Consider the following 17113-nt stretch of genomic DNA (forward strand, 5'->3'; position numbering starts at 1 on the left):
GGGCACCCAGCAGACCTTGTGTGTCTCAGAGTAGTTCACAATCGCCTTCCCTTCCTCTCCCTACAACAGGCACCCTGTGAGGTAGGTGAGGCTGAGAGAGCCCCAGGAGAACTGGATCTGCCCCAAGGGCACCCAGCAGACCTTGTGTGTCTCAGAGTAGTTCACAATCACCTTCCCTTCCTCTCCCTACAACAGGCACCCTGTGAGATAGGTGAGACTGAGAGAGCTCTGAGAGATCTGTGACTGGCCCAAGGCCCCCCAGCAGGTCTCAAGTGTCTCAAAGCAGCTTAGAATCGCCTTCCCTTCCTCTCCCTACAACAGGCTCCCTGTGAGAGAGGTGAGACTGAGAGAGCTCTGAGAGAACTGTGACTGGCCCAAGGTCACCCAGCGGGCTGCATGTGAAGGAGTGGGGAACGAAACCTGGTTCTCCAAATTAACGGCCGCCGCTCTTGAGCACTTACTGAAGATAAATAATAGCAGGAAAGCCACAGAATAGCAGCAAAGGAGGAGCTGAAGAAGGGGGGGGGGGACTGAATAGTTAATAACCAGCAAGGTTTCTCTTTCCCCCAGCAAAGTCCCTTCCAAGCATGCTGATTCTATTAACCCGAGAAACTAGCTACAGTTGTGTGTTTTTTTTTTAACTAAAACCTTGCCAGGTAGAGGTTAGGAACAATGGGAGGTGGGGAAGCTATTCTGATCCTTCCAGAAGTTAGCCAATGTTTTTTGGAGGCAGGGGGGTGGGACCCTCTCCATCACAGCGGTTATCCCACAGAGACCCACAGCAGCACATGGTGAAATGCGAGGCAGATCCAGTTACAACAAAGCATGCTCCACAGAGTTTCCCAGATCGCCCAGAGCAGCCGGGGAAGGGTTAACCGGAGAGGTTGCACATTAACAGTGGAAGATTATGGAATGTTTATCCAGTGTTCACATTTCCTGTTTCACTGTTTGGATTTCCTGAAATCTCTTCTATCAGTCCAAGGGGGGTGTCCAGTGAGTGGCCCCAATATTTCTTTGGTTTTAACCCCTTTTCTGCTCACATGAGTTGACTTTCCTTCCTGCTGCCTTCCCAATTTCGTCTCCTGCAGCTCCTTCCCAGGCAGAGCTTTTACGGATGTAGTTTTCGGCCACTCTTAGGCTCTCCGACTGCCGCTGGATTTGGGGTTTTCTGTTCTTTGAAAGCAGCCAGGAAATATTAACACTTTCCTTGAAGGGAGAAGCAGCGTGGCCGGTCACTCACCCCCAAAGAAAATTGCCAGCGGGAGAAAAAGAATTTTGTAAAGTGATGGAATGATGGCCTGCAACTTAGTGGACTCTTTTGGGATGGGAGTTCGAAGTGGACAAGTCTCGGTGAGTTCTCAATGATGCTTCTTTTTCCCTAGGGTTCATAATGCAAAAGGGGGGAAAGGACTTGGGCTGCTTCATGGGGTACAAATACTGGTTTACCACTTCCCATTTCAATTGCTTCTGAATGCATGCTTCCCCCCCTCCCTCCCCCTCCAGAATTCTTTCTTGGTGCTGCTTGCCCAAGAAGGCTCCCTTTCTCTCTGCGCATACATGCCCAGCTCATGAATCAGCCATGCTCATGGGGGGAAAATATCACTCATGCTGCAGAACTTCTCTGCTGGGTTTGTTGAGAGGCCACATGTTCTGGTTCCCTTGCCCCTGGCAATGGCAGAAAAACTCATAATTCAGATCAGGGTGGTTGTGACCTCCCCCCACCCCCAAACTGGATTCTTACAGCTGAATGGTATTTGCATTCCTTGAAAGTCCTGCTGTAGATTGCTGGTTTAGGGTTTTTAAAAAAAATTCAGGGCAATGCACGTGCCTTTTTTCTTTCTTTTTTCACCTCTTCTCAAATATTTCTGGGTTTAAAGTGGAAGATGGAAGAAATACATGGGACAAGTTAGGAACTAGCTTTCTACAAACTTCAAAAAACCTTTAATGGAATAGCAGCGATAATCCAAGCGCATAATCATAATCAGATATGTTCAGACTACTTGGAATAAATAGATATTAGGGATGATGATGATGATAAAAACAAGACATGGAATGATACACGTGACAAGATAAAATTAGAATATGAATTAACTAACTTTATCCATAAGTTTATTTTCCATCCTGCTGACATTTGGATTGTAGATAAATATGCAAAAAGAAACCCCGAATCCTTCAGTCAGATTATGAGGTTGGCGTGTCGGGTACTGAAGAGAATCACTGTGGGGAGAAACAGACTTGGTGGTCTCCGTTTAGAAAGACCCCCTTTGAACAGAAAACCTTAAGCCCATCCCTGTGAAAAAGTTATCCGGATTGAATGTTACATCGAAGCTGATCCAACTCATTCCTGATTGCACAATATTTTACCCCACCCAGTTAAACGAAATGCAAGCGGCTTTCACAAGAGGCAGTTAACGCGGGTTTTGCAACCCCAGCATCTGCAGTTCGAAAGTCAAAGGCAGGCCAGCTAGAATGGAAATCTGGTTTCAAAATGTACTTTTGTCCTTTTGCCGTTAGGTGAGCCTTCCCAGACTAGCAAGACAACTCAAAACAGATTTTATGCTAGGGTTAGGGTTTCGATTAGGGTTGTCAGGTTCCCCCTGGGATTGGGAGGGGGGATTAAGGTTGCCAAATTCACATTAGGAAATTCCTGGAGACATGGAGGATGGAGCTTAAGGGGGATACAATACTCAGTGGGGTACAATACCATACAGCTCACCCTCCAAAACATCAATTTTCTCCAGGGGAACCGATCTCTGTAGTTTGGTGATAAACTGCAATTCCAGGCTATCTCCAGGTATGACCTGGAGGCTGGCATCCTGATTTTATGCTCTACTGGGTTAAGAAGGGTTAGAACTCTTCCTGGGATTGTACAGTAAAGTGGAAAACCTACCCACACAAACCAGAGAGCAGAGCTGATTTCAACCCACGCTGCTCAACGGACTTTTTGGACCTCTCTCCTGCATGTGTGAAAGGCATGTAAAGGTAAAGGTAAAGGTAAAGGTAAAGGTAAAGGTAAAGGTAAAGGTAAAGGTATCCCCTGTGCAAGAACCGAGTCATGTCTGACCCTTGGGGTGACGCCCTCTAGTGTTTTCATGGCAGACTCAATACGGGGTGGTTTGCCAGTGCCTTCCCCAGTCATTACCATTTACCCCCCAGCAAGCTGGGTACTCATTTTACCAACCTCGGAAGGATGGAAGGCTGAGTCAACCTTGAGCCAGCTGCTGGGATTGAACACCCAGCCTCATGGGCAAAGCTTTCAGACAGCTGCCTTACCACTCTGCGCCACAAGAGGCCCATGAAAGGCATGTAGGCAGGTCTAAGTAAATGTTTGGGGTGGGAGGCACAGTAGGAGGGCTTCCTGAGTTCTGCTGGTGGACCTCCTGATGGCACCTAGGTTTTGGCCACTGCATGACGTGAAGAATTGGACTGGATGGACCACTGGCTTGATACAACATGGCTTCTCTTATGCTCTTGTGTGCTTGAGGAGCTTTAAAGAGCCTACCAAACCGGATCATCTGAAACCATTTCCTTGCTGTGGTTAGGCACATGATGTCTAGAGAGGGGGGGGAGTATGGCTTGCAAACTTAAGCTCTTTTCCTTCCCACAAACTTGTTTCGGTGCCATTTTCACTGCTGATGTATTGCAGCAAGGGAAGAGAAAGCTGCCGGGAGCTTGTGATATGGAAAATTGAAATTCGTATTTGAAATGGAGCCAGTGGTGGCTTAACCCAACAGATGGATCTTCGCTCATGTGCATCGCCCCACTGAAGTTCTGCAAAAGGCATGTTCTCAGTGCCTCAATAGGAGCCAACGTATACAATGTGGGGTGCTTAGTGCCCAGTCCTCGGCTAAACCTCAAGGATAATTTGTTGCCGGAAAGTGTGGGCATCTTTCCACATGGACGGGGGCAATGGCCACGCTGTGGATTTGAGAACCGGGGAAGTTCCTACAGGGAGTGGCATCCTTCCGTTGCATTTTCAGTGCTACAAAAGTTTACATAGATTCTCACTGGGACATATGTGTTATAGAGCCTATTCCTTTGCATAGAATCAATAAATCATAGAGATGGAAGGGGCCAACCAGGCCATCCAGTCCAACCCCCTGCCCAATGCAGGATCAGCCTCAAGCATCCATGAGAAGGATCTGTCCAGCCACTGCTTGAAGACTGCCAGTGAGAGGGAGATCACCACCTCCTTAGGCAGCCCATTCCACGGCTGAACTATTCTGTGAATCCCCCCGCCCTTGATATCTAGTCAGTACCATTTTGCACATAGTTGAAACTCATTACTGAATGTTCTCTCCTCTGCTGCCAACAGGAACCACTCCCTGCCCTCCTCTGATAATCTTTCAGATACCTAAATAGAGCCATCCTGTCGCCTCTCAACCTCCTCTTCTCCAAGCTGAACATTCCCAAGTCCCTCAGCCTTTCCTCCTAGGGCTTCATCATCAGGCTGTCCTCTTCCACAAGGTCAATGCAGTTAGAGTAAGAAATAAGGAGATTTTAGCATCTTGAGTTTTTATTCTAGCAGAAATGTCCATAGACATCCCACTCCATGAAACATAGAATCATAGAGTTGGAATGGGCCATACAGGCCATCTAGTCCAACCCCCTGCTCAATGCAGGGTCAGCCCAAAGCATGTCTGTCTGTCTGTCTGTCTGTCTGTCTGTCTGTCTGTCTGTCTGACACTGACTAGTAGCCTAAGCTCCAGCATTCTAGCTGCCACCTCTTCAAGAGTAGCCCTAAATTATATATATAATATAATAATACCTGAATTAAGCTCTGAACTAGAAGAACATGAACAGTCCCTCTGCAGGATGGAGGGCAGCAAGGCCAATGCCACCTGGGGATTCAGACAGATGTCGTCTGCCGTACGGACTTACTTTCTTTTTTCTTCACGCTGGTTTCTGATGGAAAACCGCAGTTCCGTGCGAGTTGTTCCACGATTCCATGCAAGTTGTTCCATCGTAGGGCTTTGTTTCCCGCTGCAAGATTTCAGCAGTTTCTCCAAAAGGACGCAGCCTCCCATGATGCATCACTCACTGTTTCACTTTCCTTTTTTTCTTCTGCACATGGGTGTTAATGCAGCAACATAATTTTAATCGCCCTTAAAATTCAGTAACAGTGTTAATAGTGTGATAAATGGCAGAGTAACATGAAAGAAACGATTTTTTAAAAATACTGGTGGGCACACCAGGGAATAGAGTGCAATGGAAGCAGAAAAAGCTGGGCGTGGACATGTGGCAATGACAACCCCAAATGGTGGCTGTTAAATCTATGGGTTTATAGTGGACACAGAAACCAGTGAGCTATTTATTAAGACCCCAGCATGGTACAAGAAGGACTGAACTGAACCAAAGAACACCCCATAAAACCAAAACTTATATACAGACTAGCAAGAAAGCCCATTGCAACCAGGAATGCAATGGGCACTAGGACCCAGAGGATACCAGCAGGCGCAGATCTCTCTCACAGCAGGAGCCATAGGAGGTAATGAGGGCTCCTTCCTAGCAGGGAATCAAGGCTGATTTGGGGCTCGTTTGCAGTTTGTCTCTGTCTGTCTCTCCCCCTCCCCCACACACACACACAGCAGGAGCCATAGCAGGTAATCAGGGGTTGTTTGCAGTTTGGCAGGGCTCTCTGTGTCTCTGTGTGTCTCTCTTAGGCATCTGAGAGCAAAGTGGCTAGCGTCCAGGGAAGGAGGGAGGGTGCTGGCTGCACCCTGATTGGCCCTATTCCAACTCGGACACCCCGGACCATTCCACTCCCCAGGCTGTTTCATAAATATTAAGAGGAACAACAGTGGATAAGGATGGCATCTAGCCACGCACTTGTCAATTTCATTGTAAGCTATGATCCTGCCTTGGACCTCAAGCTTGGTCCTCAACTATAGACAGAACAGTGGTGCAGTGGGGGGCGGAAACGAATTCAGGATTTCTGCACTCGAAAATTGCAAGTTGAGACGCGAGTGAAAATTAAAGTCAGTCTTCAGAAAACGCCGGGTGAGGGAGGAGTGACTGTGGTCTGTGCTTGGAATGGCTGGTTTTGGTGAGGGGATGATGTTACTGGTTGAAACTTTAGGATCGTCAATGCCGGGAGGGGGGAGGGTTTTCTGTAGTGCAGAAATGGCCTCTATGCATCCATTTCTTTTGAAACAGAAGAGCTCCTGAAAAGCACAAGTCTCTGAGCAGGCTGAGCTGCTCCGATACGAGCCAGGATGGAGTGCTGGCGATCTTAAAATAAGAGATGTAGTTGAACTGGAGAGCCACAACGTTGCTTTCGATTTCCGTCATTGCTAGCAAAGGAAAGGCATCCTCTCGGTGGGTCAGTTGGAAGGAATGCGAAATATCTGGCCTTCATCTGATTCCTTTTGATCAGCAGCTCTGGCAAGACACGGCTCTTCTGTGGGGCAACACCAGGGCCTTCTGGTTTGAATTAGGCAGGGTGCACTGTGGGAATTGGCTTTCTGGTGGTATTTTGGTATTTCCTCCCTGGGTCACACCCGGCCCTAGAAAATGGGGGGAGGGGATAAGAGCCCCGTGGAGTTTTCAAAGAGTGTTGCTTGAGGGCTCTAAGAATGGTCACTCCTAGGTAGAACTAGAAAATCAGAGTCCGGCAGCACTTTTAAGACCAACAAAGATTTATTCAAGGCGTGAGCTTTCGAGTGCAAGCGCTTTTGAATAAATCTCTGTTGGTCTTAAAGGTGCTACTGGACTCTGATTTTATTGTGCTACTTCAGACCAACACGGCTACTCATTTGAATCTAGGTAGAACTGGGTTTGAGTTCAGGGCCATCTTTAAAACCAACCAAGTTTAATTCCAGGTAGAAGCGTTCCTGTGCACATACATTTCTTTGGATACATTGGAACAGGCGTCTGGAAGCCTTACATAAAGGTGGGGGGGGGTTAGCTTCCTCCAAAGTCCCTCCAGGCCACTAAGCACCCCCCAACCCCCTTTCTATCAAGGAAGTCCAGGGTAGTGACTAGGCTTGTGCGATTCGGTGCGCGTCAGCCACTTCGGCGGCCATTCGTCCCTGAAGCGGCTAGCACCATGGTGTGGAGGGAGGGTCGGTGCTGGTGGTGGCACACAACCCAGCATCCACACGCAGACACAGAGCTCTGCACCTGTGTGCATGTGCAGACTGGCGTGCTGGTGCCACCCCTCCCTCCCCACACACACCACAGCACTGTCCGCTTCGGGTGGGAATGGCCACCAAAGCGGCCGAAGTGCGCCAGAGCGCACAAGCCTAGTTGTGACGCAGAGGCAAGCAATGGGAAGCCACTTCTGAGTGGAGATGGCAGGTGTTAGTAGCAGTAGGAAAGAACAAGAGTCCAGCAGCACTTTAAAGGCTCACAAAACGTGGCAGGCTGTGAGCTTCCGTGAGTCGCTGTTCCCTTCTGCAGATTCCAGCTGTAGCGGTGACTCACAGAAGCTCGCACCTTGCCGCAAACGTTGTTCGTCTTTAAGCTAGACTTGTGCTCCGTTCTACAAGTCGCTCTGAGCAGAACTCATGGAGGTGCATCCCACCCTTTCTGCTCTGCATCCCCAGAGCAAAGTCAGCCACGCCGATTGCGAATTTTGCACAGCACAGATGGCTCTGCGCTCTGAATCATATGTTGCCGTTGTTTCCAGTTTCTGTAATTTATAGCCCGCTTTTGGCTGGGATCCTGGGGCGACTGGTCAACAGATCACCCGTTTTTTAAATAGCGCCGTTGCCATGGGGACAGGCCCCATTCCAGGCAGATAGGCAAGTCCTCCAAGCTGAAAAAGAACCATTGGTCATAACGAAGCTTCCTGGTGCCAGTACAGACGATTGGATGTCTAGTTTGGTAGTGTCTGGAGAAGATATCCAAGGTTTCAGGCCAAGGGCTTCTGTGGTCCAGCTATTTGAAGCATGTGAAGCAAATGTGTTCCAATGTGTTCTCATCAGTAGCAATCATGTGTAGCCCACCACGATTCGATGGAAATCTGAGTTCTGCAGGGCCTGTAAAACATTGAATCATAGAATCATAGAGCTGGAAGGGGCCACACAGTCCATCTAGTCCAGTGATTCCCAAAGTGGGCGCTACCGCCCCCTGGTGGGGGCTGCAGCGATCCAGGGGGGCGGCGATGGGCCACAGGCGCATTTGGGGATGATGAATAACTATTAAAATAAAAAATAATTAATTTCCAGGGGGCTGAGTAATATTTTTTTCTGGAAAGGGGGCGGTAGGCCAGATAAGTTTGGGAACCACTGATCTAGTCCAACCCCCTGCTCAACGCAGGATCAGCCCAAAGCTTCCTAAAATAGAGCTCTTCCTCCAGGCGTTTGGTTGAGATTGGGTCCCCCCCCCTGCCCCGGTTCTTGTGCACAGTGCCGGACTGAGCCAGGAGTCCTGTTGTTATTCCATTCTAACGGCCAATCACAGCTGGTCATGTGGACCTTTCCCAATGGCTCGGAGCATGGGGAGTAGTTTTTAAGTTAAATTGTATACCACCATTATTGTATTATATATGGTGTTGGGGGCTGTTTTTAGGATTATTACTAATGTAGTGCATATTATTTGATTTCATTCAATATTGTTTTGTATGCTTTTTATGAACCGCCACCTGAGAGCAGCGGTATACAAGTTTAACGATAGATAGATAGATAGATAGATAGATAGATAGATAGATAGATAGATAGATAGATAGATAGATAGATAGATAGATAGATAGATAGATAGATAGATAGATAGATAGATAGATAGATAGATAGATAGATAGAAACTATTCCGGGAGGGGGCTTCTTTCAGTATGGCAAAAGCCGAGGCAGAGGGCTTGATGCTCCATCCTAGACTTTTGCACTATTGAAAGCAGGCCCCCCTGAGAAACAGATGCATGAAACATGTTACAAGTGGCTTTGGAGGTGGCACGCCTCCATTGCAATCCTTCAACAGGTACACGTTGCTAAGGAGAATATCAACACCTAATAGTCAGCACATGATAACTCCTTATAGCATAACAAAACATCAAAGCTGTGACAACATCACTGTCTGTTGCACTGTGTGCCGTGGGCTGCTCTGTACCTTTCAGAAGGATAAGCGTCTGAGTAAAGTTTCTTATGAGCTGATGGGTACTTGGAAGGGCTGAGGAGTCTCGGAGGGGAAATACCTGTGGCTCACCCCCAAGATGCACTTCCAGTGGGACATAGGAAATGACCTTGGGCAGTCTTGAATAGAAAGTCCCTAAGAAAGTTTTATTCTAGTTTAAGAGAGCAAGAAACAGGCAAAGGAACACAACAGGCAGTCATTTCTTAAGTCAGATTACAACTGTAGAGTCAGGATACAGATAGGCTCTAGTCCAACCCACCCCCTTCACTCAGGCATTTTTTTGCGCCAAAAGATGTTCCCAAGGAAAAACCTTTTCACCCACCAAAGTGAAAGCAATTCAGGATTTGACACCTGCTTGCTGAACACTCCCCAAGAATGACTGGCTCACTCTCAAGGTAACAGCTATTAAGAAAATCGAAGACACAGAGAAGGGTGAGAATAAACAGGTGCAACATGGGAAAATACAGAGACACCCCGGAGTCCCCTAGGAGGAGGGGGTTCTCCTGGCTGATGGCATTGGTGCCAATAAGGGGGCAGGACAACCTGGAGCTTTGGGGGATGCAACCTGGGAAGGGGCCTCAGAAGGGCCCTACAGCCAATCGTGAAAATGGCTCAGTTGTAGTCCTAAAAGAACTTAGCCATCACCTGGAGGTTGGCAACCCCAGAACACAGGTGGGGATGGTGTACGTACCTTCACCATGACATGCGAATGGGGCTGCCCCCTCCGTACAAAGCCGCAGCCCCCGAAATTCCCTTCTTCTCGGGCAAGGCAGGAGCCTTGAAAGACTAGCCGCATTTATAATTCATGTTGTATATAATAAAAGGTATTTTATTGCAAGGATCTGATCTGGGACAAGTTAATATAAACTCATTATACATTAATAAGGCCGTTAATGCAGATCGGCTTGGAAGACAAGGTCGCCAGTTTTTCAATAAGCGTCTGGAGTTATGCCGAGTTATGTTTGAGAAATTAGGCGGGGAAAGTTATCTGGGCATGGAGATGAAGACGATTAGCACCTTCTCATCACTGACAAGCTGGCTGGAAAACCAGGGAGTCCGTAAGGCTGCCCTGTCTCTTGCTAAGGTGGGAGACCATAGAGTTTTGCAAATCTTAGAGAATCCAGTGATGTCACTTCCGGTTTGCACTGGAAGTGCTGTTAGAACACCAGGTGTCACTGGCAAGCCAGGCCCTGCCCCCTAAATGCTCCTGGTAGGATTACCAACTCTGGGTTGGGAATTTCCTGGAGAATTTGTGGGTGGGACTGGGAGTGGGCAGGATTTGGAATCTCAGTGAAGTATAATGCTACAGAGCCCACCCTCCAAAGCAGCCATTTTCTCCAGGGGGGCTGATCTCTGAAATCTGGTGGTTAGTTGTCATCCTGGGGCATCTCTTGGCCCCTGCTGGCAACACTAATAGGGGGAACAGCTTTGGGCTTTGGGCTGATCCTGCGTTGAGCAGGGGATTGGACTAGATGGCTTGTATGGCCCCTTCCAACTCTATGATTCTATGATTCTAACAGAGTGGTCTCAGAGAAGCAAATCTTCTTGAAAAGTTTATGGCAAGCTTGGAAAATTTAAAAAAAAAGAAAAGAAAAGTCTTCTTTCTCAAAACCATATTCCCTGTTCTTTGGAAAGTGAATGCCGGTGTTCTAAAAAGAACCAGATCTTTGAGATTCTTGGGTTTGGATGCATTTTGACCCTCACTTTGAATGTAAGTGGAAATATCAGAGGAAAACGCTTCCAAATAGTATGCCCGCCAGCCCAATTCAAAACTGAGGTGCGGAAAGATTGCTGGTTTTGCCTGTATTCAAAAGCTGATCCCCCCCCCCCAAGACCCTCAAAGCAAGTTATGTCTGGAAAAAAAAAACAGTAATCCAAATTATATCAGAGATGTTAAGGATCTAATTAACGTCAGATCCCATGGTACTTTTGCTTAACTTTGTACAAAGTATGCTGGGCCAGGACGATGGTGCAAACTGGCGTCTAGATTTGTACACAGCCGAAAAACTGGTCTTCGGTAGATAGCCAAAAGGACACATATGTCCTTTTCGACGGCAAAGAATCCCAAATGTGTGGGAGTTAATGCCCTTGTCACATTAACGGCTTATCAACAGATCTCAAGTTAAATGTATAACATTAAGAGAAGTTTGAAGTTGGCAGAGGCATAATTAATGAATCATACCCCACCACCACCTGTGATGCTATAGGCGGGCTGGATTTGGTTTAATCATCAGCAACGTGTGTGATTTATATTTAGGCATGGCATTGTGAGAAAAAAAATTTCCCTACACGATCATTCCTTCAAAAAGGTGGCAAGCCATTTTCACACATATCCAAAATGCTGCATCGGTGTTCTCAGCAATGCAGCATTCCTTATTCCAGTGGTCCCCAACCTTTTTATCACCGGGGACTGGTCAACGCTTGACAATTTTACTGAGGCCTGGGGGGGGGGGAATCTTTTGCTGAGGAACGTCGCTGCCGCCTGCGCCCCTGCTCCACTTGCTTTCCCACCGGTGACCCTGACTTGCTGGCACCCACTGGGGGGCGCTGCCAGCAGCAGCTGTGCAATGCCACACCAAGGGGGAGCCCCAGCCTTGGCGGCCGCTGGACAACACCAAAGGTGAGCTGGCGGCAGAGTGGCAGGGCAGCCCCCGAGGCAGCAACTGGGGAGGAGGACGAGGAGGAGCTGCAGCCCGGTACAGACTGATCTATGGACCGATACCGGTCCCCGGACCGGGGGTTGGGGCTTATTCGACCCAGGTTGCTTCCTTATTCGACCCAGGTTGGCATCCCTACCCAAAGCCCCACCGTCAAATCTCCAGGAATTTCCTAACCCAAATTGGCAACCATACTTGCAGAACCCCCCCCCTGCCTCCCCAAAATTCATTAGCTTTCATATAGTGCTTATCATTATCCTTTTGTTCAAGGCTTGGGACTGAGACGGTGGAGGAGAGATTCAAACTCAGAACCTTTGGGTTGGTGGCTCTTGGTTGTCCATCTCCTATTGCGAGTCGTCATTTTGATTCGAACACGGGCCGGGACCTTTAGACGTGTGTCTCTTTGCCACAAATATCATCCTTAGCAAGCTGTCTTTTCTTTATTCCTCTTTCTCAGCTATTCAGGTAGTGAGCGTTAAAAGAGGCAGCCCAGGGCGAGATGACTCAGGGCATCCGTAGGCCTCGAGAAATCTTTCGGGAGCTCCTTTGCTGATATTTTGCTTCCCACGAGCGCACCACCCCTGAGCTGGGTTTTGCTCTGTTTCACCACATGGCTCTGCTAAAAGCTCGGGTTACCGCCTTTGGCTGAGATCGACAGAGCATCTGCTGACCCGTTCAATTATTCAAAGGAAATGTAACCGAGAGATGCATCGTGTGCAGTGTACAGAGGGCCACGCTCCGCCGCCATCGCTGGGACGGCAGTGCCCTCTGCCATTTGGGTCGGTGTCCACAGACACTGACCGGGCTTGTTAGGTCATACCAAGAATCATAGAACCATAGAGTTGGAAGGGGCCATACAGGCCATCTAGTCCAACCCCCTGCTCAACGCAGGATCAGCCCTAAGCATCCTAAAGCATCCAAGAAAAGTGTGCATCCAACCTTTGCTTGAAGACTGCCAGTTAAGAGCACCGCTGGATGGTCACGAATGGGACCAGGGTGGACAAGAGCTACCACCCCGCCCTGCAAAGGTTGCCACCTCAGGGCTTGGAAATTCCTGGAGATCTGGAAGTGGGGAGGGCAAGGCATCAGGAAGGGGAGTAGATGCCAATTTGGAGTTGGGAAAATACCTGGAGACTTTGGGGGTGGAGCCAGGAGTGGGCAGGATATGAAGAGGGGAAGAACCTCCCTGGAGTCTAATGCTATATGCCTCCAAAGCAGCCGTTTTCTCCGGGGGAACTGATCTCTCTGACCTAGTCTGCACACAATAGATAATGCACCTTCAATGCACTTTAGATGTAGATTTTCCTGTTCTGCACAGGCAATTCCAGCTACCAAAGCACATTGAAAGTGCATTATCCTACATGTGCAGAATGGGCCCTGGAGATGAGCCCCCAAGTCCCACGTGGGGACTGGCATTCCTAGAGCAGGCTTTTCTCATTGAGGGTTTTCTGAACCTCTGGGGTTTCTTGAAGACGTGGAAGGGGTTTCCCTAATGGGTCGGAGTTAATTAATGTTATATATATTTTTAAATTAAATGTTACCCATTTACCGAGTGAAAAGATCATATATGCTCATGTTGACCCCCTTCTCCCTCCCCAAATGGCTAATGATGGGCCTGAAAGGGGTGGGAAGGGGAGCGGTCCCGAGTGGGTGTGTCCACAGCTTTCCTCCCCAACCCTACAAGGCACGATCACCCCACTTCTGGGATTTCTTGAAGCTTGAAGAATGTTCCTGGGGGTTCCGCATGGTTAAAAAGTTGAGGAAGGCTGCTCTCTTTGAAATCCAAACACTCCTCTCCTAGAATGCAGCAGGCAGCTGTATGCTAATAAGCGACACCGGCAGCAGCCCCAAGGCAAGACAAGCCGGCTTTCCACATTGTCAGTTTTATTATTTTCAGTTCCTCGCCGCCGCCTGACATCCGGCCTCTAATTTTGGTCCTCCAAAGGAAGGGGCGGGAGGGGAAACATAACCCCTTCCTGACCTCACGAAGGATTTCGTGGAGAAGATTCGCCAGCCAGGAAATGGATCCCGTATACTCCTTGCCTGCAGATCCTTCCAGCAAAATCGATGCATTTTCCATTTGGCATGAAAATTGTTCAACTCTGTCCTTCCATGGGAGTTATTCCAACCAAATGTTCAAAGGAGGAAAAACCAGAGCCAGCCTCTGGCATTCTGAGCCACTTGACTTTTTAAATAAAGTTTCCAAGCTGAGCTAAACGTTGGGGCACCTGTCTTATGTTGCTGGTTCTCCTTCTTGTCCCTTCATATCTCCTTCATGGAAGGGTGACGCTGGAAGGTGCCGGAAGGGAGCCAGAGTGCAAGATGGGTGCCGTTTGGGTCTTCTCCATGTCAGTTTGTTTGCATCAGGTCGTGCATTTATTTCCCAGTCCTCTTCAGGAATCACTGAAAAGTCTACAGATTTACCATAGAGTTTCTGGTGACTGCTAGAAAGCTGTCAGTTCCAGGTTTCCCTTGGAAGTGACATCACACCATCGGCCTGACAGTCATTTTTTAAAAAATTATCCCACACCCAAAGTGAGTGGTGATAGTAGAAAACAAGAAGAAGACTTGGTTCTTCTTGTTTTGGTTCTTATATGCCACTGTAAGAGTTGGTTCTATTTATTAACACTGCACACTATTATTCCCTGAATATTCCAGACTTCAGATATGAAATGTTTTTGGGGCTTTGATGTACCAGGAAGTGATGTCAGCTGGCCACGCTTCCCCACCGGAAGGGAGAGGAGCTTCAGTTGGCAGATGTTTAAATGGCTGTGCCCCCTCCCCTCCACACCCCTTTCCAGGCCCATCATTGGCCATTTTGGGAGAGTCAGGTCAGCCTTCCCAAATAAGCTTAGAATTTTTTCAAATTAAAAAAAAAAAAACATTTTTCTTTCACAGGATGGGAGGGCTCTCTCCAGCCGCCATTTTGAAAAACTCCATGCTGCGGTACCATTGACAGACCTTCCACAGTACCTTCCACCTTGGTACTGTGGTTGGGAGATCCTGCTCTAACCACTACACCCTTCTGTCTCTATGGCCACAATGTCATGCTGCCAGTAGACTCCCGCCTTCTGCTTGCCCTCCGAACACAAGAGTTCAGCCCTACAAGGCCTTGCTATAGTATAGATCCAGCCGGAGGGACCATCGATTGCCTTGATGGATTTGAAACAGTCGGGTGCATAATCTGCCTCTTGGGGACATCTGAGGTTGAACTGCAAGTTAGTTGACGTTAATCTCTTGGATTGCCGATGGTAAGAAGTATACCAGAGAAGAGGCAAGGCTGTCACACTCCGTTGTAGCTCTTTGTGACACTGAGGCGGCCTTTCTCAACTTTTTGACCATTGAGCAACCCCCAAAACATTCTTCAGGCTTCGAGAAACCCCAGAAGTCGAGAGATCATGCAGAATATGGTTGGGGAGCACAGCTGTGTACACGCCCACCCAGGGCCTCTCCCCTTCCCACCCCTTCTAGGCCCATCATTGGCCACTTTGGGAGGGGGGGGTTGACATGACCATATATGGCCACGTCACCTGTAATATCGGTGGATTCCAGGAAGTGAGGGCCACTGGGAGTGCAGTCAGATTTTTATTAGGGTCTCATCATGGTGTTACAAGAGACAAAACTGAACCGAGGATCCCCTGGAAAGCCTCAATTTATATACAATGGCAAACAATGGATCTTCCCACCAGCTCACGTTATTGGACCATTTCGGTTTAAACTAGATCATGCAGACGAGATCTAGCCATGCATTGGTCAACTACATTGGCTGCTTTGATCCTGCCTCAGACCTCAACCTCGGTCCTCGACAGAACCACAAACCCAACATCACACAATAAGTGGTGTTAAGTGGTGTTCAGCAGCGGCTGGTTATGTGTCCCTCTTCCCACTTCCTCCATTAGATATTACTGGGGAGGGGGGGAATAGGAGGTTGAGTTACATCACTGTGTCTTTTGGGATTATTGATTTGTTGCATGTCTTTCAGTGTCCTGATCGGTTTTAATGGGGTTTTAACCAATTTGGGAGTGGTGGGAAATAAATCGAAACAACAACAACAATAACAATAACAATAAATGTTTAAATTATGCCAATAAAGGTATTTGACTTTGACTCGAATAAATGTTTAACAAATTTTAAAATATATTTTAAAAAACGAATTACTTCCCACTCGTTTGGGAAACCCTTCCAGGGCCATCAAGAAACCCCAGAGTTTCATGAAACCCTGGCTGAGAAAGCCTGCTCTAAGGAGAGGAAGCCAAGTTCTTCCTCCTAGCTTCCGAGAGGAGGGGGGTCTCTGTCTGAGATCCAAGGAAGGGAAGAGGCACACAACAGGGCCCTGTTGTCCATCCTCCCAAAATCAGACGAGAGCTGCATAAATGAGATTTTGATCCTGCAAAGCAGAGATTATGTGGCTGGGAGACCAGATGCCAAAATCTGCAAAGAGTGAAATCTGCAATGAATTCTGTCACTTTGAGCATTTCCCTCTCAGAGGCCATCTTGCTTTCAACAACTCCTCAATTTATTCGTTCTGGAATGGAAAAAAATGTTTACATGACAGCCAGCGTGGTGTAGGGGTTAAGAACGGCGGCAGGGGTGGTTTAAGGATTTGCAGGGCTCTAGCAGAGTACAATCGCGGCAGAGGCAGCCAGGACCCCCCACAGGGAAAAGGGGTGTCACTCTGAGTGTCTTTGAAGAGGGGAAAGGGGGGAGAAGAGAGGCTGTGGCCTAGATCTATGAAAGGGAAGGCACTGTGTGGGGTCCCTGGAAGTGCGGGGCCCGTAGCACATTCGGCATGTGCTACATGGATAAACCAGCCCTGAACAGTGACCTGGAGGTCCAGGTTTGATTCTCCCCTTCTCCTCCACATGTAGCCAGCTGGGTGACCTTGGGCCTGACAGTCCTGACAGAGCTTTTCTCACAGAGCAGTTCCTCTCTGAGCTTTCTCAGCCCCACCTTATCTCCCAGGGTGTCTGCTGTGGGGAGAGGAAGGGAAGGTGATTGTAAGCCACTTGGAGACTCTTCTATGTCATGGAGAGCAGGGTACAACAAACCATTTTGTCATCGTCGTTGTCATCGTCTTCTTCTTCTTCTTCATTGTCAGCTTGACTGACAATGTTCTGTTTTCATGGCTCTTGCCTTTGTGTGAGTTTGTGTTTTCCAAGAATGGGAGGTGGGGAAATTGTTTTCGATTCTTCCCACCCAGTACCGACCTTCAGTTGGCCCCCTGTGCTGTTCCTGAGGAAACCCCAGGAGAAGCCATTCAAGGAGTATTTCGGAAGAGGGTGGGCAAGGAAAGCCAGTTCCTCTGATGGAGAGGTCTTCTGCTAGCAAAGATTTGCTAGAGGATCCAAGCCCATTTGCAAGGATTACAATGCTGCCTCCCGGGCAGG

At 48.3% G+C, this 17113-nt stretch overlaps 1 protein-coding gene across 2 annotated transcripts in view; it reads left to right on the forward strand.

Moving 5' to 3' along the window:
* Nucleotides 1–830: 830 nt before the first annotated feature.
* ASAP1 (ArfGAP with SH3 domain, ankyrin repeat and PH domain 1) overlaps nucleotides 831–17113 on the forward strand; it is a 130887-nt gene continuing 114604 nt past the window's right edge. Inside the window, exon 1 of one of the 2 annotated variants that reach the window (XM_077351494.1) lies at nucleotides 831–1350. The gene's annotated coding sequence lies outside the window, so the exon portion shown is untranslated. The remainder of the gene's footprint in view (nucleotides 1351–17113) is intronic. The other variant, XM_077351493.1, reaches the window with a different exon arrangement.

Source organism: Paroedura picta, chromosome 9 (assembly GCF_049243985.1).
Source record: "Paroedura picta isolate Pp20150507F chromosome 9, Ppicta_v3.0, whole genome shotgun sequence".
In the NCBI taxonomy this organism is placed as follows: domain Eukaryota; kingdom Metazoa; phylum Chordata; class Lepidosauria; order Squamata; family Gekkonidae; genus Paroedura; species Paroedura picta.